The 27506-nt window shown below is 37.3% G+C and overlaps 1 long non-coding RNA gene across 1 annotated transcript in view; it reads right to left on the bottom strand.

Moving 5' to 3' along the window:
• The window catches only part of LOC107094110, a 119985-nt gene extending 97860 nt beyond the window's left edge, over positions 1-22125 (bottom strand). Inside the window, exon 1 of the long non-coding RNA XR_001481652.1 lies at positions 22050-22125. This is a non-coding gene — a long non-coding RNA (uncharacterized LOC107094110). The remainder of the gene's footprint in view (positions 1-22049) is intronic.
• Between the last annotated feature and the right edge of the window lie 5381 nt (positions 22126-27506).

The raw sequence follows: 27506 nt of genomic DNA, 5'->3' as shown, positions 1-27506 counted from the left end.
AGTGTGTGCATTTTTCAAAAGCAACCAAGGATACCCATAGGCCTGAATTCTATCAAGCTCTTTGATATGGGTGTCTCAGAGTGTTTATAATTACAAACAAACCCGATCATGATTAAAACATTGCTACAAAGCACAGAGGTGGCCAGGGAGAACTGATCTGACCCAATGTGTGTATATTTGTGTATTTGTGAGCCCATGTACTCAATTCATCCTTGTTTATGAGCCTACGCATCGCCAAAAAAAAAAAAAAGCAACATGGGGCCCTCAAACCTCATGTTGACATCAATGGCCGCTGATATGAAGGCAAACCGTAATGACAACTGATCATCATGGCACTCCTGGAGGGCAAACAACCAACCGTGCTAGTGTTTCTCAGCATGTATATTATATATGTGTGTGTAACTTTGTGAGCTTGTGTCCATTTGCGTTTCCATCATGGTCCTTTTTCAAACAGAGCATCTTTCAAAGGGAATACTAATCCTCAGAAATGAGGCGTGAGATCAATATCCCCATGTTTAATTGGATACCAACTGATTTGGCTGAGAAATTGTCAGCAAGACGTCCCTGTGTCACGGCAATATAGGCCCAAAATTCAGCCAATATGACTGTTGAGGAAAGCATGTAAGAAAAAAGGTTGCAGATGGACGTGTAGGAGGACAGACAGATGAAGAAAGTGAAAAGAGTGGAATTGAGACTTGACTTCAAAGCGTTAGGACGTTATGATTGCTCCAGCCATTTATGGGGTGTTTGGGGAGAGAGGAAAACCTCAGGGGGTAGTCCCATCATCATATGCCCCACTTGCCGCTGTGATTTGGTGATTTTTGTCTGGAAGCCATGTTTTGAGAAGAGCAGGGGGGGCTATTGAAAAGGGGAAAGGTGGTGGTGGTGGGGGGGGGTTAAAAAGAAAGACAAGGACAGGGGGATAGAAGGAGTCAAGAAAAGAAGATGGGTAAGTGAAGAGGAGTGTCCGGGACCACTGTCAAATGGTTGAGGTGTTACCATGGCGACAGTAATGAAGGGTCTCAGGACACCCTGGAGGCATAGACAAGAAGGGGTATGGCAGGGGTAGGGAGGAAGAAGGGAGAATGATGGTGAGGTGTATCAACGGGGACCAGAAATTGAAAACTGAGGGAAAGAAAATGTAAGAGGCCTGAAGGCTTTTTTTCTCTCTCCAGACAAACGGACGATGTTGACACACATTATGCCACACTGCTGTCATGGAAATATACTGGTTAACATAGGACATCAAATAATTCTGCCTAAACTGCAAGGAAAATCTTGTATATGCTTGCAGGGTTGTGTACAAAATTTGTCATAACAAACTGAGTAAAATTTGTCTTTTTGGTTAAAAAGAAGTAATTCGTTTGTATGGAAATTGTCGCCACACTTGCCATTCAAAATTCTAAGCTTATCTCTTTCTGTCACAGACGGCCTTAAGGCGGTTTAACTAAAAGACAGTCTTGTTGAGATTTAAAGCCTTGTCACAGATTGATACTCAAAATTCAAAATCAAGCAAACCATGCTCTTTTTTTAAATGATCACAAAAAGGTCAGTTGGGTTTAAAATATAAGCTCTTTAGGTTTTTGCAATTGCAAAATCTAATTACTATGTAAAGGGTAAAGGTCTCTTTCTTGCATTTTTAAGAAAGTTATATTGCTAAGTGTTTTTACTTAGGTAGAGACCTTTAACATGAAGAAAATAAGAAATAAATGTTCATTTCTTTAATTTAATAAATCTTTAAAACTAAATAACTTATGTGATTAAATAACAATGTATTTTTCTAAGTTGACTATATAATTTGTTGAGTCCAAAAGTAAAACAATGTGCAACTGTGCACTCCCATATTTTTCAAAGCTTTAATTTCTTTAGTTTACCAAGAAAAAAACCAACCAGGTCACACAGGTTGTTCAGCCTGCTAATTATGCATAGAAACTGTCCATTACTTTCATGAACTCTGGCTGAGAAAACTAAATGGGTCGCTGGTGCATTTCCACATGTCAAGAGTAGTAATATGTTATAATGAGGCTTCTTTTCAAGGTGGGAAGTTAAACTTATCTATTTGGAGCGGGGAGAAAAAAGTTGAAGAACTTCTGGAATAAAAAACGATATGACCAAAATTTCACTTACAAGGGCAGTGTAATTCAGAAGGGAAGCACTTGGTGGAATTGAGACCAAATGAAAGAGAAACTCAATAATATTACCAAATAAGGTTCTTATTAGATCTACTTGCAAATCAAAAATACATCAAAAGGCTACAAAAAGAGATTTCCTCTTTGCGTTCTTACTTTGTTAGACATTTTCTTTTATTTTTATTTTACCTTTATTTTACCAGGAAGTCCCTTGAGATAAAATCTCTTTTTCGAGGGAGACCTGGACATGAGCTGTTATAACACAACATTTTATTAGTATCTCTATTTTCTTGAAAATTTTGTTTCAGCATCTTTACCACAGCCCCAGACATTACTGTATGACTTCCTTCACTTTGTGTAAAAGGTTGTTTAATATTACTGGCTTTGTAACGTATCTGTTCAGTATAAAACAAATAGTTCAAGAACTTTTAACAGTTTAGCATGCAAAAATAGACTTTGTGATAAAAAAAAATGTATGTTATGTATAACCCTTCCAGTGCGTTTTTTAAGTATAACGACGGGGTGTAGTCAACTTATGTACCGGTAGTTGTTTCCCCAAATTCTATACAATACTTTAATAAAGGCAAAGCCAATGACCAATACAATAAGTGCAATGTATTATAGTCTAAAGAATATTTCACTTTATAAGTGATCAAGACACTTTTAGAGTTTTCACTTATGTGTCTAATCTGTGGTTTCCAGCGTTAGTTATGCCTAAGCACTTACGTAAATTCTGACAGACTGTACCACTACACTATCAATATTTATTACTTGGCCAAATACTTTATGTTTTCTGATTAGTGATAATTTACTTTTATCTAAATGAAGCGATATTCTGTTATTGTTCATCCATATTTTTAACAAAACTATTTTATTGTTGATATTATAAAATTAAATCAATGAGAGTAACACTAGAAATAAGCAATTCATAAACAGAAAAATCCATGTAACTCCAATCTATAATTCATACTTTGAACTTTAAAAGTTTTAATCAACATGTCTCTATATTAAACCCGCTAATCTGCAAATTCTACATGGATTAAAAATGTTGAAAAGTGTCTATTTCCAGAGTATAGATCTATCACATGTTGTCAAAGAAAACAAAAAATTTGCACAGGCATGTCAAGGAAAATATTTCCTCATTTTCGGCATTGGGGGCCAACACGTACAACAATATCCATTTTATCTGGAAAATTAAAATCAGTTGTGCATTTTATCGAGTATGTAAAACTCTGTAAGACCCAATAGTTTAGCCCTGGAGGGGCTCTGAAACTCAACTTGAGCTGATCTCACTGTGTGGTCTAGCTGAAAGTCTTAACGGATCTACAAAACTCTCAGCAGCCTGAGATCCTTCATCGCTCATCAATACAGTGATCAATACGTGGACATGGAGGTATTGACTGGGGTAATGATGACGACTGCACAACCACACTGCCTCACACACACACACCCATATGTAAATACAGTATTTGCACACACATATATCAAGCTGCCTAACAAAAATACACACACAAACAGCATGTTGTCTTACCAAACTGCTCTCAAAAGGCTGCTTGGATATAGAAATAGATTTAGGCTGAATGACAGCGCTTTAGTGTGAGCATGTGCATGTTTTTTGTGAGTGTAGATGTGAAGAGTATGGATAGGTATACTATACCTGCCCCTCCATGTAAGTCATAACAAATAAACTGCACTCTTCTTGTCAATAGTTATTATAGACTTTCAGAGACAGCGTTTTATTTGCGGTATCTCATGACCCTGACATGGCAGTGAGTGGCATTCATCGACTTGCTGACCCAAATGATTCAGACCAGACAGTTTGACTGTGTCACTTTGTTGTTTACTACTTTGATCTTCTTGAAATTAAAGGAGTGAAAATATTTTTTTTTTTTCAAACAGACAAATAAACTCCTGTATTTTATGATTCTAGCTGAAATAGTTAACTTTACCATGAGTCCAGACCAAAAATTAGGTCATTATGTCTGTATCTGGCAGGTCATTAATGGAAAAGAACCAATATATTTTAATGAGGCCCAGACCCATGATAAAAGATTAAATTACTTATTTCACTTCTTGAAAAAGGTCTTTGAAGGGCTAAAGAAAGATTTTGATTGACTTTTATTTCGTTTCTGTTTGGCACATTGAGCTAAAAAAAAAAAAAAAAAAAAAAACTTTTTGGCCCTATCAAGTAAGAAAGGATCCAAATAACTTTTCTATTAAGGTGAAGATAATTCATGAAAAAATCTTACCAAAGAATATAACTGGAAACATGTTTTACATGCAAAATAGAGATTGTTAAAAGAATCATCGTAAGATACAAAACATGTCAAAGAACACCATTTAGAGAATAACACTGAAATAGAGGAAATGTTAATTCATTAAAATAATCTCAGTTTGCCTTCTCGTTGGGTCGAGCCGTGACACACTTCAAGGCATTGTTCAGGGAGGCCCAATAAAAGCAACACTGTCTTAACAGGCAATTGTGTCTGTCTTGCTGCGAGCGCACTCTTAGTCACGGACAGTGAGTTTATTGGGTGGATCAGTGTCAGGAGCACATGTGCACACACTCATACACACACAGGCTTTAATAAGCCCACACTTTAATTTAGGCCCCGTCACTACAATGAGGCTTCCAACATCAGACAGCAAATTGTTCTTGTTCAATGAAAAAAAAAAAAAAAACAGACACTCTTTCCCTCTCTCTCATGCACAAACACACACTCGCCCACATACACATATCCTGTCTTCATTTATGGACAGAAAGACAAGTCCACAAAACAAAGGAAGGTGATAAGAGGAAGGAAAAAGAAAATATAGGTTCAGCTGAGTAATTCTAGGTGTTTATGTGAGTAAGAAAGGATTAGATTGTGTCTTTTTAGTGCATTTGCATCTACACTGCCCACATTGCACACCTGTTTCTAACCATATGCTTCCATCCATGTTACGCCATTAGGCTGTGTGATAATGTGCATGCAAGTGTGTGTGGGTGGTATCTCTAGCCTCTTAAATATGTTCAGTTAAATAAGCTGATTGTTCTTTAAAAGCTTAATCAAACCCTAATTAGCATAGCTGTAATTGCATTTGCCTCGTGGCTGTGGCCCATTGACATGGATTCCCATGTTAATTATTGTAATTGCCTCACTAATGCTATGAATACTTCAAAGTTATGCAAATGATGATGATGATGAGTAATTCTGAAAGTGTTTGAAATGGCTGTCAGAGACACACACAATCTGATTGTGAATTCTGTTTCTTTCTTATGACAACACACCCAGTGCAGCACACAGGTGAAGATTTAACGCACACATTTACATATTCATGCACAGTAATTGAACACAAGTGTACGAACACATATGCAGAACTTGATACAAAGGCGGAATACACACTGCCATTAACTAACTTGCTCCCGCCCACACACAATCAAACTCTCAGATCAAAGTGTTAAATCATAAAGATGAGAAGCTCTCTAAGAGTGCAACACTTCAAGCAGGGTGGTGGTTGTATTAGTACAAAGAATTAATGAGGGCACACAAATACACTCAGCGTTGCTGCTCAAGTCCCCCCCAACACACACACACACAAACAGTTGTCTTCATAGCAGAGTAGCAGAATGTCAGACTATTCTATGTACTAATTACCCTTGCTTCATCTTTCTCATCTCTTATCCTCAGTCACTCTTTTAACACACACACATAGACACATTAATGAAGGCCTGTTGACTGCTGTAATCCCATGCTAATACTCCAGGGAGTCAAATCAATGTGACCCCGCAGTCTTTGTGCATAATGCACCTCCATAATGAGGTTGGTGTTGGTACATCTGCATACACACCCACAGACACAAACATTTTCAGTGAAGATTAATCAGTTGATAAATTTTGGGTCGATCTCAAAGTGAACTCAGGTAGACAAATGTGCAAGGGTTTTAGTAATAACTCACAAATGTCAAGTTTCATTGAGGATGTGACTGCCACAGGTATGTTCCAACACTTGCTCTGACAACAGCTGGGACACTTTCCATGACTTGCAAAAGTATTCATACCACTTAGAGTCTCTCTCCTTCTTTTTATTGTAAACCACAAACTTCAGTGGTTTTATTTGGATATTTATGTGCTAGAACGACACACAATAGCAAACATTTATCTATAGAAGATTTAGAACAGGCAAGTGCAAAGTCTCTCCTCATGGGCCACTGTCCTACAGGTCATCAATCTTTCTCAGCTTCAGCACAGCTGATTCTGATGATAGCAATTCAGCAAAAGCCTTTTAATCAGCTATAAATGTAAATCAGCTGTGTTAAGGCAGGAAAACCTCTAAAATCTGTAGGACAGCTGTCCTGGAGGACATACTTTGGAAATGGCTGGTTTAGAAAATATTTTATTAATAAAAAACTATGGGATAAGAAATGTGTATTTCAGTAACTGCCTTGTCACATACAGTAAATAGCCAACAGAGTTCTAGTGTGTAATTTAATAGTATGAATAGAGCTGTTTTTGAAGACTTCAATAGTTTGTCAATAGTTTGTTACAGAACATTGGTGAACAGTCAGCATCATGAAGACAAAAGAAAGAACACATAAGTCATGGAGGAAAAAATGCAGGAGTTTGATGTAAGTTTGCAGTTTAAAAATCTCACTGTTCAATCCGTTGTCAAAAGCAAAATCTAAAGCATTAAGCATTGAAGTTACCCTGGACAACCTTCCTCCGGGTTCTAATTTTGGGGGAATTATATTATCTAATGGCTGCCTTACATGCCACTCTTTGCGCCCAACTAACACCAATGTTTGTGCTCTTGTATTACATGCACTGTTTTTTATGTTTACAGGGAATTTAAGTTTCACGACATTCGTCGTAGATCCACTGCTGTCTTCGTGTACTTAGAAAATCGTTGAGAATCACAAGAAGCAAATGGTCTTAAAAGTCAATGAGAAAAGAAGAATGTTTCAGAAGAAGAAAATAAGACTGGACTGTATTTAAAAGATTCTTAAATGCAATAGTGGAAAAACAGGTAGGATGGTCTGAAGTATCCCCAAGTTTTCAATTTCCACAAAAGTAATTCTCTATACTTTTAATCAAAAAGTCAGCAAACAAACTCAATACTTTATAAGAACACAAAATGAGCATAAGAAAACATTGATTGAAAGACATCTAGTGTCTCTTCTAAGGTGCAGGAGAGATTAACCACTACTTCTCATCTAATGGTTTCTACAGTAGAACTCATGTGAAGGATGAAGAAAACATGTATAAGAAATTGCTGGAAAAATAAAACTAACACTAAAATTTTTGTCAATCTCTGCAAAAGAACAACCATAAAGGAGGCTACACTTGTGAGTATAGATAACTAAAACATGTTTTTCACTGTGTTGTCTGCAATGAAGACACGTCTTTTAAGTTTGCCTTTAAAGGATGATGTGGGGTTTACTTTTATGGGATATTTGTCATTTAGAACAGCTGTGGTAAGTAATTATTAAGACTGCATCCACCTAAAATCTCCCATTAATTTTGGACACCATTTTCCATATTTTTTAGTGATGAAATTAATGTATTATCCTGCCGCCATACTTTACTTCTAGTGTATTTTATGGTAACATAATTCCTTATTTTAATATTTTTCTGTAAACAAACAAATTTCCCACAGATTGGAAATTGTACATTTTTAAACTGGACTTGGTCTTGAAATCAACACATACCATAATGTAGATTGCCTGAGCTGAATGTAAAAAAAAATGAATTGCACACTTTTGTGCAATTCAAAATCAGTGAAGCTGATCTTGAATTTAAGAAGTTTTTATTCTGATCTGCCCTCACATTTAAGAAATTCAACATAAAAATCCACAGAAATGAATTAAGTTTAAACTTAAAATATTCTAGATAGATTACGTATGTATCTCACTAGCAGTAGTAACAGTCTTTTGATTTTTTTGAATATGAAATAGGTATGTGGTTAAGGGTTTCCAAGTATCAACAACCAGCATATTCTAGTGATATGCTGGTGAAGATGCTCAGTCATCCAGGTCATAGTCATTCCAAAGAAGTTTAAAAAATCACTGAAATATTCCAAAAACGTTGTAACTTTTGTAGAATATTCCAGTGATTCAAACTAAATGAAGAGTTCCTTCAACTTAGTGCAATGAGTCAGTTTTTAATCAATATTAGAGGATAATTAGGCTGTGTAAGGTTGTTAACAAACAAGTTCATCCGTCATCATCCATCCATCCATCCATCCATCCATCCATCCATCCATCCATCCATCCATCCATCCATCCATCCATCGCCGCTCATCCATCAGGGTCAAGGAGAGCTGGTGCCATATATGGGTGAAAAGTTAAACAAGTCGCCAGTCCATCACAGGGCTGCAAATGAGCTAAGAATCTAAATTATTTGATGTTGCCAAGGAAGCCTGTCCTAGGATGCCCCCTGGCTACAGTGTAGGTGGTGGGAGACTCTATAACTAGAGAACTGGAGAGCTCCTTCAGTAAAAGACTACCAGAATCTAGATCCACAAAACAACTCTATAGCAGATCTTTTCTTTCAGCTCTTCTTATATTTTATAATTTATCTGCTCCCAATTGTCCAAATAGGTGATTACAACCATGTTGTTAATTCCAGTTTTATTATGTGTCCAGTATGTCCTTTTTTTTTGTACATCTATTTTATTTTCACAGAATTACCTGCCTTTTGTACAGTTTTTTCCCCTGGTCCATAGGTTGTTTTCACATCTATTTTGCAATTAGCAGTTTTTTTGTTGTTTTCTATTGTAAGATGCTATTCTCTATCTTGCACATTCTATTTTTTACTGTTTTAACTTTTTTCCAGATTCTTTTATTCTTGTGAATATGCTTTCATTGCCTTTTTGCTTTGACACACCTAACACACCTACATTTTCTCACTGGTGAATTTCTCTTTGCTATTCTAGACACATATAAGTCAGTTAAATTAGCTCTATTTTAATTTGATTTCTTATTAATAAAGGAATGGTTCACAAATTCCAATTGTTTAAATCCATCTCCTCTTTTTGTTTATATCAAATAAAACAACAGAATTTTAAATCGCATTCATATTTGGTTGTCAGCAAGTAGAAAAATGTAATGCACTTTTTTGTTTTATTTATTTATTTATTTTTTTTGTTTATTTGCTTTTCCGAAAATCTTATACTGCACACTGAGACTGCATTTTACTTCAAGCAGTCTGGTTTGCTAAGGTGTAAAATGTGTAAACGTGTTTCAGGAGGGACGGTCACTGTGTTGTTCACAGGGGACAGACAAGGAAGAGGGCACACATTCATATCCACAACACACCCAAACACTTACATAGTCACATAGACACAGGGCTCACCCACAAACACAGTGACACAGTGCACATGGACAGCTCCCTCGAGAGTGCCACTACAACTTCCACCACTTTATTATTGGTCAATTTGGAGGCTTCTTTCACAGGGGTGACATGGCTTAGGAGATGTCACAGCCCAACCAATCAATACCACTCTGAAAGCTCAGGATACAGAGTCTGTGCATGTGGGTGTGCAAACGTGTGCATGCACTTGTGTGTACATGCGTGTGACTCGCTGAAAGCTGCAGCAGCTGTGGCTGGACTCTACCCTTCTGACCTGTTTACTGGACAGTAATTACATGGGAAGAGACGTCCATCCAGCTCCTGCTGACCAGCTTCACTAATGAAGTAAAACACAGATAGATAAGCAAAGACAAGGGCCCCGAGGAAGGCAAAACAGACATAGACAAATTCAGACAAACACTGCATCTTTGTGATAACTCAGTATATATTTTTTCCATTACCAATAAGAGTATTTGCATATGTACCTATGCATTAAATGTGACTGAGCGTCTATGTATGTCCATCAGCAATGTAGCAATGTTTTTGATGCCTGTGGCAGGATAGGCCCGAGCGATAGATGAACAAGCTGCACAGCGTGTAAGCAATCCCAGGCGTGAGTTTCCCTGACAAATCTATTGATTCTATGGATTTCCACCCAAAGTTGCGATAATGATACATCATGAGAGGATTTGGTAGGACAGACTGCTGGGGGAAGAGGTGGCAAAGCAATTTGCAGCTGTAAAGAGCAGGAGTGGTGGGTGGTGGTGGCGGTGATTCGGGGCGGGGGGGCTCTTCTGATTACTAATGCCCCCAACAAAACAAAAAAGAGAAGAAGAATATATTCCTTCACTTCTCTGTCCATCACCCCATCCCTCTCTCCTCGGGTATCTTATTTCCTGGTGTGTCGATATGGATGTATGAATTTGTTACAGAAGGATCCAGCACAATGGATTGGCTTTGCTGCTTTGTTAAGGATAAGGGGAGTGCAGAAATCATAGACTTTGCTGTGTTTAGTGTGTGAGCTGCAAGAATGGAGCTCATAGATAAACCGATTGTACTTATGTGTGCTGTATTCTGCTCGTGGCTCACAGGTTCTTATCTTAGAAGCTGGATTCTTAGATGTTTTTCTAATATTAAAACTATCTTTCACATTCTAGCAGAAAGCTGCTTTAAATGAATGCACACATTTATTTCGAAGCATGCTGTTATTCAGTATTATATATCAAAAGTGAGATTCAACATCACATGATCTTAGGTAAAGATTTCTGAATTACACAATATGATTAGATGAGCACAGGAAGGTTTGGATATGTTACACAAAGTGGGGCGCAAGTTACAGGTTGACGTCATTTATTTTTCTATCTCTGTTAGCTGGCATGTATGAACCACAAGCATTTGTCCTGAAGCCTGTGCAGGTTCAAGTTTCCAATATAATTCTGGGAATAAAACCTTACAGTACGGAACATAATCCCCACAAGTGAAAGTATAACGGAACGATTTTTAATTCAGAGTTCCTGAGTAAAAATAACTATCTTTTAAGCCTCTTAAAAATGCTGAAAAATTAGATTTGTGATGCAGCGGTGCATAAACACAAGTTTGCATGAAAGGCAATAATTTATGGCCCATATTTCACTCTGATTAAAAACCTAAGCAGCGATTATAGTGACTACTCAGCAATCTTCTCTGACATCAAGGCATGTTTTTTTCCTCTCATTCTAATCCACTACATTATAATTATTCAGTCATTTCAACTTTCATAGGGGAAAATAATAATCTTTTGGTTATGCATATGATTGGGCTGCTGAAAAGGCCTTCCTTGGCAGATGGCTGGTATTTAAAACAGGGAATGTGGTCATTTGGGTATTTCTGTCAGAAGAAAGATCTTTGGTTTAATGAAATAGAGGCTTAGGGTTGTTCTGAAAAAATATACAATAGAATTACTTCATAACCGCCATCCCTGATAAAGTAATGCTGCCCATTTATTTATATGCATGCATGTGTGTGTATGCACACAAATGGTGCTCTTAAATCATGTAAATAAGGAAAATGTTCTGTTTAACACTTGATGTTCAAGATGAATATGTTTAATTATGTATAGTTCAAAAGCTGATTGAAGTTACATGTTAAATTCTAAGCGATTTTAACAATAACCACCTCAATGTAATGCTCAACCGATTACTTTGAGATTTTATATCACTGTCTGACATTTTTAATGTTATCCTTTGCTCTGTTAATATATCCTTTTGAATAACGAAACAAATAGACATGTAATGAATTGCATTAGAGTTTTATGGAGGAAACGGGGAACATTTTTTTATGATTTGTCTTGCTGGTTTTCCACTGTTATTCATCCTCCAGTCATAAAAGAACACACTGTCTCTGGCCCCTTTGTCTTTAAAAGAGAGTGTCTAGCTGCCAGTCGGGTATCCAATCCCCAGCCGTTATGGGCAAATCAGGATAATAACACCTCCCTTTAAACCAAATGACCGCAGCGTGGGACTGCCAGCTAAAATTAATTCCACCTCTGACCAGAGGCGAGAATACCCCACTGCTTAACCCCCCCCCCAACACTACACACCCACACCCCCATAAACACACACTTAAGCTCTTACATACTCAAGCACATGCACACACAACTGAAGTGCTTACATGCACATCCAGCCTCATACACGCATGCACACAAACTGAATATGGAGTAGTGCTTATTTGTTCTCACTGCTCACTATTCAGTCTTCATCACAAGGCTGTCAGCAAACACCAAGCTGCAGCGTTGGGCCGGACCGTTACGCATTTCAGCAGAGCATTTTGTTTTACTTATCTAAAGCTTCAGATTTATATAGAAAATGATACAAAACTGTTTCCAGCAAAAGTTTCAATTGAAAGAAGCAATAAAATTCTATTTTGTGAAAAAGGGCCACATCTGCTAAGCACATATAATGTTAAAACGGTTAAAGTTTTCAATGAAACTCTCGATACCACCTGGATTATTGATTTAGAACATCAATATATTCTGGCTCCCTCTTAATACATGTTTACTCTTAAAACAGCAATATGTCACAGCTTTTGACTGTCCCTCTTGGAAATCCACAGTTTTTCTGAAACTGTTTATGTTTATTAAAAACCCCAAGATTCGATTTGTGTTTGGCTTGTTGTTAAGTGACCTTTTGTTAACTCCTACTTAAATGACATTCATTTTCCTATATTAAGGCACACTATATCTTTGTTACCCAGGCTCATGGGTGCTCAACTTTCCATGTTCTTCATGCTTCACAGAATCATCAAACCAAAGGAGGCTCTGGCTTTTTTACCCTTTTTAAAATGTTTATGGGCAGACAGGTGTAACAAATGATTAAGATGTATTGCTGTTCGTTTTGTCTCAGAAAAAAAAACAGAGAAGGGAAGTCCATCTGCTACCAAATTTCTGTCAGGGTTTACTGCTTTTCTGATGAAGACAGAGAAGCTCCAGGAGGTGTGAGGAGGTTTGGGATTCTAACTTGCTTTATAAGTATTGTGCCTTGCACTTCAGTGAGTCAATAATAGAATGATTCTTTGGGCATCATAGCACTCATGCTGCATATGCTGAAGTGTGTTATAACATTGACTTGTATGTTTTGTTTCTAGGGCAAGTCCTAAACTCTGTCATGTTGATTAGTTGTAGGTGTTAACACCCTGGATGCTGCCTTATCTCATTCTCCTCTTGACTGATCAACGTCACTCTCCTTCTTGCGCAGTTTTCCTCTTCACTGTGCCCTTTACTCTCCCTTTAATTCTAAAGTCTGTATTTCAAGGATGTACTGCTGTTTATTCATTTATTAATATCATAGAACTGGGACTTGTCAGATGAAAAGTGTACATTTGTTTTTTTTCGATATTTGCGGACTATATGTTTGAGCTTGTTGCTAACCGTTCCTTTTCCTCCCAGTGGAATTTAACATTGTGAGCATCAACAGATTGGAGCTTCTCAGCTGCCAACCTCCTGCCAACTGCCTTTGTGCCTCTGCCACTTGACATCTCCATTTGCTGTGTGTGATGATGTAAATAATTACAGTCAATTAGCACTTAATTAACTATGCTGAAACAAAAGGACATGTCCCTGGGCTCAGTTTGTCTCCTCTCTCCTTGTCTCTCTGTATGCTTTGCTCCTTACACCCCCCCACCCCCCGATCCCCCCACCCTTGCCATACACACACACACGCACACATCAGAGAAAACAAAACATGTCAGCTTTTGACAATGTGCCATCTGTCCTGGAGCCAACAGATAGGCTTAGACACAGAGAGATACAGCCCCTCAGTGCCCATAAGACATGCAGAAACACTAATCGAGTCCTTAGGCGAACATAATTACAGCTTGCCATGTTAATCACCTAACAATTAGCAGCAATCTCCTCCAAGAGGCAATCATGAATTAGCTTGAGATTCCCATGTTGACTTATCAACTCTTTCTTTTCGGTTCTCTTTACTTAATTTATTCCGGCTAAGCTTGCCTTAAGAACAGAGACTTTAGCTCTCTCTCTTAAAAGAAAAAAAAAAAAAAAAAACACTTTCTAAAGCACATTTAGTACCCTGAAAAAATATACATATCGAATGAACATTTCTTCAATTTGTTCCTTTAAAGCTCAAAGATTCAGTGTGTTTTTATTTGATGTCATGTACAAGACCACAAGTAGCACATATTTTTTATATGAAAGAAATAAATACATTTTTTATAAATATATATCTGGAAGCTTTAGCAAGTACTTGTATTCAGCCCTCTGCAATTATGACTGTAGACCTAACTTTTACTGCAATTATTGCTGCAATTTCGGGGGCCTCTACCAGCTTTGCACATCTGGAGACTGATATTTCAGCCCTTCCTCGTTTGCAAAATTGCTTTAGCTCAGTCACATTGGATAGAGAGTGCCTGTAAATATACATTCTGAAGTTATACAAATTCTGTTGATTTAGTTCTGGACTTTGATCAGGCCATGCTAAGACGTAGACATGCTTTGAATAAAAGAAGATAGAAATATCTGCATAGTTGTATACTAAGACATGCTGTACTGCCAGAACTTTAGTCTGCATCATATCAGGGATGTCAAACTCATTTCAATATCAGGCCACATTGTCATCATTATGCCTTTACAAGGACTTAATACAGCTGTTTAAATTAAGCTTATAGTTTCATTTTTTCATTACGCAAAATGCACTGCTTCATTGATCTGGATTTGCTCTAATCTATGTCATGTTAAAAAAACAACCATCAAATATAGATCAAAGATCAGTCTTTTTAAGTCAAAGAATCTTGACAAATATGAAAGTTAAATTTCTAAGCTTTTTGTCACAATTAAAAAAGACAAAACTACAGTGCAACAAAATGTTTATCAGCTGCTAAGAACATGAAAAAATTTTTACACTCACCCACTAAGTTTGGATGTATGAAAAAAACATCTGTAAACACACTAAAACGGATCGATTCTTAATGGAGAAAAAGTATTTTATCAATAAATGCCTTTAAGCCCTGTGGAGCAGCAATCCTTAAAACTAACTAATATCTGTAAGGCATGACCGGTGCTTGAACTTGAGTTAATTATTGAAAACATGTGTTTGCACAGGTAAGTGATCCCAAACATGGACAGGATACAGGTGGCATAATCTTAGAGGTGTGACATCAAAGCAGGAGGCAGCCGGAGATAAAAGTCTCAACTTTCTTATATAATTATTCCCTTATAAATTTTGAGAGCTGAATAAATAATATTGACAGACCAGAACCAACCAGTGGGCCTTGAGTTGGACACACGGATGTCTCAGATGGTCTGCAGCCTCTAGGTTTTCTTCCAAAACCAAGCTATTGCTCCATTCATGTTTTTAAAAACTTCTCTATCCCTACAACAGAAGAACACTCCTGCAGCATGATGCTGCTGCCACCATGCATTATGGTCAAATGTGTTTATGCAGTAGGAATTCACAATTATATGTCGCTATTTCTTTGTCTAAAATATAAAATACAAACAACAAAATGCTAACATTTGTACCTGCAATTTAAAAAATGGACACTTTTGAAAGACTTTAAATGCCCCAATTAATTGTTAATTGTCTTTGTCAAGCAGGGTTTAACTATTTTCAATCTATCCCAACTTAACAGTAAAACAAAGTTGCCTTTAGAAAAAAAAAAGTTAAATCTTTTTTTTCTTCCTCTCTAAATGCATCTAATGTCTTAAGGCAACTGCAAGAATTGCAAACTAATCTAACCTTAAAATGAATGAAAAATAATAATCACACCAGAGGAAAATGAACAAATTGGGCATCTTGTATCGCTCTTTCTCTTTGTAATTCTTGCATGTTATGAAATGAATAATGGGAAAATTTTGCCACTGTGATCTGAAATATGAATCTTAATGCCAATTCTGATTGGAAACAAATTGGTGAAGCAGGTGCAGTCCTAAGACTAATGATCAATAAAAAAAACCTCATATTTCATCATTCTTAGAGGACCCAAAAACCTATCATTATGAAAAATGTGCACCTTTTGCCAGAGAAATCATCCATCACTGCTACTATTGAATTTCCCATATTAAAACTCCAATATGGAAGTCATATAGGCTTATAACATAATCATATTGAAAATGGAGAAAACTTCACCTCCTGCCTATAAATGTATATCACGGATTAGTCCCATGGAAAAGGGCTGGGTTGGGGTGAAATAATCTGTTGACCTTTTCAAAGATGAACAAACCTTGTGTTTTCTCTTGTTACATTTAAGGCTAATCAAGCAGAGAAGAGAAACACTAAAAAGACACAAAAAATCATCATAAAGCTCACATAGACATGAACAAAAACACAGCCCATTTATAGAATCTTCTATTATTTGATGTACTTTAGGTAACCGAATTGCACCTTTTTCCTCAGCCTTATAGACATTTCTTTTTATGTCATTACTCTTTTTATTGCAGTGGTTATTACTAGAGATATTAGATTGGTACAGATTGGCCTCTAGCTTCTTTTATTACTGAATTTCTGAGACTGGCCACATGTGTGGGTAATTCATTCGTTCTGATTGCCTTGTGTTATATTTACACATTACTGTTATATGCTTCAGCTTGCCTGCTGTGCCAGCAGCTGATGACATATCATATCTAATGAAATCAGAATAAGACTGGCACATGCTTACTCATATACATCATGCTTAGTGAGGTAAAAACTTCATTAGACAGGAGTCCAATTTGGACACACATTCTTTTTCTCTATCTTTCCTCATCACCATTACAGACCACAACGGCCATGCTAGGCCTAGCCACAGACAGATCTCTAATAGGCTTGGCTGTCTCCTTCTTAATTTGCTGAAATTGCAAAATCAATAGGTGTAGTCGTAGTGGTCCGCTCCCTGTTTTAGTGGGAAAAGATAAAGTCTATGGGAAGGCAATCTTCACTTTCAATTTGCTCCCTGTTCAGTATTGAGGCCGAAGTGCTTATCACTCTACTTAAATAGACCGTATGCCTGTCTCGTGGTGGGTAAAGCTTGTGGACAGGCAAGGAGTTTATTCTGGACAATTTGAAATAAAGTAACCACAAAGTCTGTACACCACATTATAAACTGTCTTTTATGATAAAGTATGTTATTAACTAAATATGGTGAAGATACTCAGAGGAAGTTTTGGCTCTTTGCTTTTCTGAACTTTTGGCCTTTATCTTTTCTATTTCTTCAGAGCTCACTGCTCCTTTAACAACTTGGAAAACTCTGACACATGCCAAGTTACTCCTTTATTAGAGATTCCCATGAATTCAAAAGGGTTTTGGGAAAAAAAAATAAGAAAAAAAAACAAGGAGGCTTGCAACAAAACATATGATGATAGAACACATCCAATTAAATTCACAACACCTAAAATAAGCCAAAAATCTAATAAAACACAATAAAAATGTGACTTCAATTCAATTTTATTCATATTTTGCCAATTCATACCACATACTCTGAAGGCACTTTACAGAGATCATTCAATCAGATCACACAGTGGGATTGGTTAAAAGTTTGCTATCAAAGGAAAACCAGCCTACTGCACTACACCTGTAAAAGATTGTTTCTTTTAGCAAGAAAGTGAGATTTTCAACCAGTAAGAGTGCCAAGTTTTGCAGAGCATAAGAACCTTAGTTGTCCCCTTGTTCAACTGATGAAAACTGTTACGCAGCCAGGATTTTATACCTTTCAAAAAGTACTGTAACTTTCTAGTCACCAATGGGTAACGTGACTATCATCGACGTAAATAAAAGTAATTGGAGACCATTAAAACATTTAAAATGTCAATATAGCACAAATGCAATGGGACTATGAACAGAGCCCTGTGGAACTACATGGTTTAAAGTATGTAAAGAGGGTTTAAAGCTCTTACTTATGGCAGCCATACTCTTAACTGATAAATATAGTGAGAAGCATATAATCCATAATTATACCAGATATAGCTGTAGTTTGTTTCGAGGTGTCAAACAACAAATATGAATTTAAATGTATCGTGAATAAGAATGCTGTATTTTCTTGCAGTTTGTTTTACCTCTGCAGACAAAAATTTAAAATACAAAAAATGTATGTAGTATTTTGCTACACTGTGAATTGTGTAACTTTCAAGCTGTTAATTTTAAGACATTGTTTCCTGGATGCACATATCTCAACCTTCTGAGTATGTTTTATGATCAAGTAAATGTTTTGCACTGTTTGTGAAACTGTGCAGCTCTTGTCAGTAGGATCTTTTGTCTCAGCGAGCCTCTCCTAATCTTCCCTTGATGCTGCCTTTACCCATAATCCTTTCTTTCATTAACTGCCCTCCTATACAGCGCCACCTTTATTGCAGTCTTTCACTTTCTAATTGCAAAGAGACAAGAGCAGGGGGAGGTGAGCATGTGTGGGATGGCAAAAGCCAGGGTGGGTGGTGGTTGCATCCAGAGTATCTGCATATGAAGTTATGTTTGGGGTGGCCAGGCCACAGATGAGGAGAATGGGTGTGGGTGGGGTTGGCCTTGTGGCTGATTGCAGAAATAATTTAACATGTTGTAGAAAAGAGATTAAAGAAAAAATTTTAATCTGGATATTAAGAACATTATATGTTCAAGTTAAGGGGGTCAGCGCCATGGCTGCTCTTGGCAGGAAATCCACAGAAATTAGAAATAGGATTTTGATGATGAAGATGAAACAGGCAGAGAGAGGGAGGGCAAGAGATGTGCATGTTTCACCGCAGTTATACTTACACCCACTCCAATTTATGGAATTTTCTAATTGCTTTTGTGACTTCAAAACATTTTAAATCATAGAACAGCTTAATACAATAAGCAGATTTAGTAGAGGAGAAGAAATGAGACAGAATGAGAAAGAGCAGCAACCCAAGAGATAGGAAAATGTTTACAAAACATCAACTAATGGGTCGCATTTTTTAAGACCGGGCTCTTTTACTGTTAGCACAAAACAAGTAAGTTTGGGGGGTGAAGAGGAGGGAAAGAAAAGAGGAAGGGACTCGAATATGAAAACACTTGTACTGATGCATATTTATGACTGTGTGTCATAAATGCATTTTATGATAAGGCAAATAATTCACGCTGCACATCTCAGACATTGCTTTAACATATTCTATAACCAGAGTTAAAGACTGCCTTGTTTGCTGTTTCCCATTTCACAATACCCCCTCCAACAATAAGCCCACTTCTCTCCTCCCCACAAGCTCCCCCAAGCCAGGCTTTCTTCTCCACCAGTGAATGCTGGTCTCACTAAGGCCTTATACTTGGTTACACACTGGCCCCTATTGGCAGTAATTGCCACTTGGATGAACCTGGGTAATACATATTACAGCCAACAAAAGCATTTTTACAAATTTTAGATTTTTTTTTTCTCAAATTTACATTTAGATAATTTAAAATCTTATAATTTAAAATTGAGCATGGTGACTTTTTTTTAGATTACAGTAATAGGGCAGATATAATAAATAAACCTTGAGCAAAACACATTACACTTACTAAACTGTTATTAAATGTGTTTATAATGGTAAAATTGTAGGTATTTTTAAATCATCCAAAAATAATGAATAGTTTTATATTGATTATTATTTTTTTTATTATTTATTCTTTTTACACCCAGACATAAATATTTTTTCAGGTTTGAGGGAATGAATATCACCGTTGGAAACATGGAAATTGATCTGAACAGTAATATCCCTCAATTAACGGGATTTTCTCTTTTTCCAGGGAGGAACAGTGTGTCAGTACATTTCTGTAGCTAAATACATGATTATACTTAAGCCCCCGTAGTTAGGTGTGCCCAATTTCCACACACCAGCTCACAGAGAACACAAGGTCACACACACAGAGAGAGAGTCAGAGTGAAATGGGCAAAAACCAAGGACAGAGTGAAGGACAGAAAAATGAAGGTGTAAGGAAGGTACAGAAAGACCAATTCTCATCTTATATGTTTTTCTTTTTTTTCATCAAATATTCTGACAGCCAGATCAAATTTGTAACGAACAAAATTCTTCGTTAGCTCTATGGACTTAGTTTTAACCTTAATGTTGTCCAATATGTTCATTAAACTAAAAAAAAAAATCCCCTAGATCTATTCTTAATAGATAAAAATGATTAAGAAGAAAACTATAAGAATTATAAAGCATATTCGATATATTAGGGATAAATTAAACTGTGATATTATTATATTTTAATTTATTATTATATTTTATTTTATTATTATTTAAATAGCCTAATGATCAATGATAAAGAGCTATTTTATATACATACTTTAGAACACATTTGGGCAAAATGAAGACAAATAAATAAAAAATAAAAACATCTATAAAACTGAACTTTCACACACGTTGATAACTGAGTATTGGACTTGACAGAGCAGAAAACACAACATTTTTAAAATTATTATTTCTACCAGTAATCTGCAATTTTATTGCCATCCAAACAATAATAATTGAGAATACAAAAATGGAAACAAAAGTGCCAAATATTATTAGCTAAAAATAATTGAAGATACATATACATTATCATATATTTGAGTTAATATAATAAAACATCATAAAAAAATTTAATGTTCAATAAAAACAGAGCTGCCAAAGGGAATATTGCACAATTTTTTGTTTTTCTTGCATTTCTACATTTTTTTCCATTTATAAATACAGTTTTTTAATAACATTTTGCAACAACAGACTACCGTTTTAGAAAAATTAAACATGTTATCTTTTCAATTTGTTATTGAGGAATTAAAATGCTCAGAAAAAAAAAAAAAAACGTTTCTGAAAAATAAGTATGCAATTTAAAACTTTTCCCTTGTGATTAAAAAAATATTATTGTACATGTAAAATTAGGATATATATTTTTTATTGCTTTATTTAATATTTTTTTTTTTTGCTTAATTTTAATCCTCACATCAAAAAGACACACTTTTAAAAAGCTCAAAGGAAGAAAAAAATATAAGGTCACACCTGATTGAATAAAGAATTATTACATTGTAATACATGATTTGACTGTAGAAAACAGGTGTTAAAGTATAGCAAAATTTTTGCAAAAGTTGTCAAAGAAGGCCTTTTGCTTTGTACAGCAGGTCTGCACTTTTCAGCACACAGGGAAATCCACAAACACACACACATTCTCAGCTGGTAGGACTGAACAACAAAAAAGAATGCGTACATCAATACAGCTTTATATTTTGTTTGCTCTGACAGCTTTTAACACTTACTCTTCCATATGTAAATAAGCCAAGTCTCTCCCACTCCCAATTGTGAAGAAGTGATATGAAATGCTGAATATAAATGATTGAGAATGATTGATAGACCTTCCCACTCACTACCCACCACAAAGATAGAAATCCAGACAGACATATGCATCTCTCACTGCTTCCATGCATTTATTTTCTGTCTGTAGGTCTCTCAATCACTTGTTACTCCCCTCAATCACGCAGTCAAGCACACAAAAAAATGCCAATAATCATTGGCATCATTATATTTTTTACAGTAACTAGATCTGTATTTTGATACAACGTGTGCAGTGTCGATATCACTGGTTCTAAAGCATAATGGGCCTCAAATGGCTGAAAATATCTACAATATTTGTCTCCTTGTTACTCATGTTTAAATGCGGTCAAATTTTTTTTTTTTTTGAAGTGTAGCTGTTCCTTCAGTACATGAATTCTGCATACTACAGTACAGCAAGCCAGTATGATAAAACTCTGAGTTTTAATAAGCAAATGAAACCATTTTAAATACCTGTCAAAGTTGTTTTATACTGAGCCTCATCATGCAACAAGTAATTAATGAAACCTCCAAATCCACTCTGCAGAAAGCCTAAATAAATGCTTAATTATCCCTACAATTGTGCAATGCATCAAATTTATTTGCATCTCAACTAGGCTCTGAATTTAGACCCTTATCCAAGATGGCCGTCTTCACGCTGTGGCCTCTTAAGACACATGAATACAGACAGTGCACAGGTCCAATATTACAGGAACACAGACTTAATAGTGAACATATAAACAATTATGGACAATGCCTGAAATAAACAAGCAGCAGGAAGAAACCTCTTACAGTATAAAGGCATGCTGGTGGATCCGAACGCCAAATATCAACAAAAGAAGGTATTTACCCGACTGTTTCCATCCGTTCCCTTTCCCCAATGCCAGACTGGCCAGGTGTGTGTATGTCAGTGTGTGAGCTACTGTTGAAGGGACTGTGTGTGATTTCTTTCAGACAGGAGACTGGGAATGGGGTAGAAGCCATTACGCTGGGAGAATCACCCAGAGCACCCCGAAATGAGGGGCAGGGGCCTGTCAACGAGCATAGGGTGGGAGCGTGTGCTTCTGTGTATGTTTGTGTGTGCAGGCAGGGTCCAGCCGGTGACCTTCTTTCAATGAGCCCCCCCATGATTTATTTACTGTGCCCTTATCCAACCTCTCTCTCTGCACACATACGGACAGATGATTTCTAGTATTTCGGTGATAAGGTAGAATCTGCAAATGTGGCTTTCCACCCCCCCTTCCCCCCCGCAGCCCCTCACTTGGGACAGGACAGGCAGGAGAAAATGGTGTTTGGTACGAGGAGAACAGATCTGTCACCCTATCTCACACTGCAGTAGCATCTTATTTTCCTCTCCATTTCTCTGCTCCTTCTGTCCTGTTCTCATTTTAGCTCCTTCGACAGAGCCAATGTCTGCCTCTCACCCTTTCCTCTCCCATCCTCACCCTCCCTCTGCCTCTGCCTCCCCCCCTCACATTTTGTACTGCCTAGACTGGCAAGTCTAGATCCCATCTACCGCTTTGGCTCTCTCTCTGTTTCACTCTTTCCTTCAGTCACACACTCAAACACACTTCTTTCTCTTCTTCTCTCATTCATTTGTTTCTTGTCTCCCTCACTTCCCTTCACTCTCCATCTCAGTATAAGAGGGGGGTGGGGTCTAGCTGTCGTGGAGCGAGATGAATTTCTGATTGCTGTTGGGCACCACAGAGCAATCTCATTGGTCAGAATAAGGCAGAAAGGAGAGGCAAAGGCTGCAGGAAAAAAGAAAGGACGATTTTTTTCATTGGCTGCGTATGAACATAATTGCCCCCCTCGTTTCCTTCGCCGCCCCTACTTTTTTTTTTCAGCAAAGCAGCAGCATGTTATAATTTGAACCACCGGAGCCAATTATGCAGATTAGCTTGCCCCAGGTTGACCAATGACCTTCTCTCCCCCCGTTTACATTTGTTTACAATATGTAAATTACCCCTGGGTTCAAAAACGCTGTGGAGGGTGTCAAAACACCTTTAGACTAATATTGCAATGGCACAAAAATAGCCCCCTCCACCCTCCCACACTCACTGACTACCTACACAAGCCTCACATGTGAGTGCAAATGAAAGAGAAAACCTAGCACAGCATTTTATTAGAGGTGTTCAATAAAAAGCTGTTTTTTTAAGTAATCAATACTTCTAATTTTTATAAACATCTAAGGCAGGCATCCCCAAACTCGGTTCTTGAGGGCCGCTGTCCTGCAGGTTTTAGAGGTTTCCTTGCTCTAGCACAGCTGATTTTAATTCAAAGCTGATTAACAGACTTTTGCTCTACTACAATCGTTATAATCAGCTGTGCTAAAGCAGGGAAACCTCTAAAACCTGCAGGACAACGGGCCTCGAGGACCGAGTTTGGGGATGCCTGTTCTAAGGTTAAAAGAACGTAATTAGATGCATAATGAACTTAAATATTTTCAAGTGTTTTTTATTATCTTTCTGCTCTTTCCATTTCTCACTTTTCGAGTTCATCCGCCAAAGTCTCCCGCTTTTCAGAAACACTCCTCCTTTCCAAGACCCATTCCCACCGCCTATCTACCTCCCCCTTGGTACAGAGATGGAAGCTTGTCTGTCTAATTAGCTGTATGGTTTACCTTGGCTCAGTGGGGCCTGGCTGCCTTAGCTGGGTTTAAACAGGGAGATGGACGGACTGAAACGCTGAAACTCTAGACTGTAATTAGAGACAGGCTCACTGAGGGCACACCGCTGCTGACACAGAGCCTCTGTTCCACCATGTGTGCTCACACATACACACACTGAGTAAAGCTTGGAAGAAAGACACACACACATTGGCCTGTCTATTAAATATACACAAAACACCTGTAAATTAGAGGTCTGGGCATTGGGGGACCCACCCATCTGTAGATGGCCGCCGTCATATAAAACATGTGAAGCGTAAGCATACTCACATGAAAAAACAACCCTGCACTTAAGAGTTCATAACATACATGATTGTTAAAAGTTAACCTTTTAGTTCTTCTTATCTCAAATCTTGTTTTAAGCCTACTAAACTGTATGGGAGCAAGATTTCCAAAATGCATTTATGTCTTTTGCTGTGCACTCATTCTTCTTTTAATGAGACTGTCCAGCTTTTTCAACCATCCCATTGCAAGATTTATGACTTCTTTCTTTTGATTTTTTTTCCCTCCCCTCCTCCATCTCTCTATACTATTTGTTTTAAAGCCTATTTCTATTTTCTGCAGCTGGTCATGCCGCCACCAAAACCCAGCCAAAGACAACACACATAGCAAATGCCACACACATGAGTGTGTAGCAGGTCTGCTACTGGTGTAACTGTGCTGCAAGTGTGGTGTTTATTCTCCATAAAGTTAACTTAATCACAACAAGGAACAAAGAGACAGAGCCAATCAATGAAGTTCATTAATGAAAACTGAAATGCATTTTATTCTTTTCTAATTACACGCATTGTGGCTCATAATTGAGCTGGTGTATCAGGCCAGAGATTAATTCACATTTGTGCATCTCTCTCGTTTTTTTGTGTGTATGTGTGCATGGCGGATGTGTGTGTTTGTGATTAAGCAAAAGTGAGCATAGAAACCAGAAAGCAACGGGTAAAGAGCTGGATGTTGAAAAAAAGGGAGAAAGAAGCTGACAGCAGGCAAAGAGAACTGTGAAAGGGTGAAAAACGAGAGATGAAAAAAGAAGCAACACTATGTATTACCTCTGTTTTGCTGATGTTACACTGCCCCCTTTTGTTCATGGTCACAACCTGCATCTTAAACTGAACTGTGGCAAAACAATGTGCATAGCTTTGATTTGATTTCATAGTTAGACAGAATAAATAAGATTTGCTTGGATTCAATAACCTCTTAAAGGAAAGATCTTGACAGTGAACTCATCAGTGAAGTCATAGTCATCAACAGGATACAAATGTGAAATTAGAAAAAACATTTTTGATTTTCTTTTTTCCTTTAAGCTTCCGTTCCTTTTATCTGTCTAAAAATCTAGTGTCTTGTCATAAAGTCGCGTCAGAACACCAGCCCCTCTGTTACATTTCATTGCTAAGTTGTCACTGTAGTTGTGGAGATTAAAGTGGACAGTTCTGAAGAGAGCTCACACTTGTAGGTGTCACCATGTTTTAATGTGCTATGACAGCAACACAGCTCTGTCATCAGTGCTGTTCATAAAGAAAGTAGAAACAAGTCGTACTCTTTTAGGCGCGGCATGCTCCCAATCAGACAAATGTTGATTAGAGAAAAGGTAGATACTGTTTATACTCGTCTCTGTTTGTATGTGTACAGTTTGGCATCCAGCCCTAACTGCCCTATAATAACAAATGTTCCAGCCTCCTGATTGGGCAATTAAAGGCAGCAGGGGCACTGTGTTCATGGGTTAAAGTGTGACATCCATCATCTGAAACAATCGGGCCCAACCAAAGAGAAGTGTGTGCATGTGTGTGTGGGTTTGTTTTGAGTATACTCACTGCCTTAAACTACCACAAGCCCCCCTGTGTCTCCAGAACAACTGCATGAAATCAAACATACAACACCTTATTCCCTGGTGAGGAATCAGAACCCCTCCTCCACAGAAACACCACAACCAATTGATTAAACTAGGCAAGGATTAGTTTCCTGTGCCAAGGTGTGTTAGCGCTTCGAAAGTAAAAGTTTCAAAACTACTTTACCCAATATACCACTGCTACTGTATAGCTTTACTGCAAGTCCTTTTAATAAGAAACAAGGAAAAGTGCCAGCTGTAAGGAATATGGTGTAAGCACTCTTAAACCAAGTTGTTGCTTTGTGTGGTTGGTCAGCTCGCTGAAAAGGAGAAAAACAACTCCACAATACCATAACTCACTGAGAAGAAATAGTTTTGTAGTCTGGAAATACTTGCAGTTGTAGAATATGCAGACCATCCATTCATCCATCCATCTTCTGCCGCTTATCTGTCCGAGCAGTCTGGTGTTGCATCCTTGACAGGTTGCCATTCCATCACAGGACAACACATAGACATACAACCACAAATACTCAAACCTAAGAGCAGTTGATAGACAAAAAATAACTTAGTTGATTGTTTTGGGGAGTTCCAGGAAAGTACCAACACACATACAGGGAAAGCATGCACATTCAGCACAAAAAAAATCCTAGGCCAGGAATCTAATGCAATATTTTTATTTTCTGGACTGCCTTGCACCAAATTGCACCACAGTTCAACCGCATGTCCACAGTGTGGATGTGGAAACCAACAGATGGCTACTCATTATTTTAGGATAGAATACTACAGTGCAAACCTTACTGCAGGCTAGCTAATAGAGAAAAAAGCCAGACTTACTAATCATCTCATACCTACTTACTATACTGCCACGCTAGGTAGAGGACAAACCAAGAAAATAATGTAACAGTCTGGTCCAGAAGTCTATCTACTGCTGCTTAGTTTGTCCTGCAACCCCAGGGTTGTCAGTTCAACCCCCGGCTCTGGCTTTCAGTGTCATTGTGTCCTTGGGTAAGACACTTCACCTGCATTGCCTTCTCATGGTAGTCAGAGGGACTGGTGGTGCCAGTGTATAGCAGCCTCACTTTTGTCAGTTGTGGCTAAAATGTAATGTGTTTGTGTGTGTGTGTGAATTACTGAATGTAGTGTGAAGTACTTTGGCCAAATCTTTCAACTTGAAAAAGTGTTTTATAAGTTCAGGCCATTTATATTCATAAATCTAAATAGTATTATAACTGCAACAATTAATGCTGCATAATTTGAGGATTTTTTTTTTGTTTTAACATATGGTGCTTACCAAAAGTTATGTGAAAATATAATGAATGTTTATCTTACTGCAAGGATCTTATAACAGCCATATATCAAACTGATCAAGTAAGGGAATGCTTAAAGTTTGGTGCTGAACTTATTAAGTGTTATACAATTTAGAGAAACTAAAAGCCTAAATTAAAAATTCTATTAACCCTTAACTCAAGCCTGAGAAAAATTTGAAGAAGTTAACTTCTCCAAAATTAAAAATCCAGATGTGACAAATCATTATCCATTTTAGAGGATATAAACATTCTTGGTTTGATATACCAGTAACAGGGTATGTGAAAATGTGCAGCTGCATCTCACTTATTTGCAATTGGAAAAAGTGAAGATTCCCAATTTCACATCTGCTGGACTTACACTCAGTATCAATTTCAGGCTTTTGTGTATTTTCATGCTGTATTTAATGTTTAAAATGTTATTTTAACAGATCACAACTGCACCTGTAAAAACATGCAGTCATTTCAGAATAAGGTGGACAGTATTTTAAGCTTTTAAAATTAATTCCAGGGTTT

The sequence above is a fragment of the Cyprinodon variegatus genome, unplaced genomic scaffold (assembly GCF_000732505.1).
Source record: "Cyprinodon variegatus isolate N-32 unplaced genomic scaffold, C_variegatus-1.0 Scaffold20, whole genome shotgun sequence".
NCBI classification, from domain to species: domain Eukaryota; kingdom Metazoa; phylum Chordata; class Actinopteri; order Cyprinodontiformes; family Cyprinodontidae; genus Cyprinodon; species Cyprinodon variegatus.
Note: the sequence above shows the minus strand (reverse complement) of the source record. Positions and strands in the feature narration are given on the sequence as shown.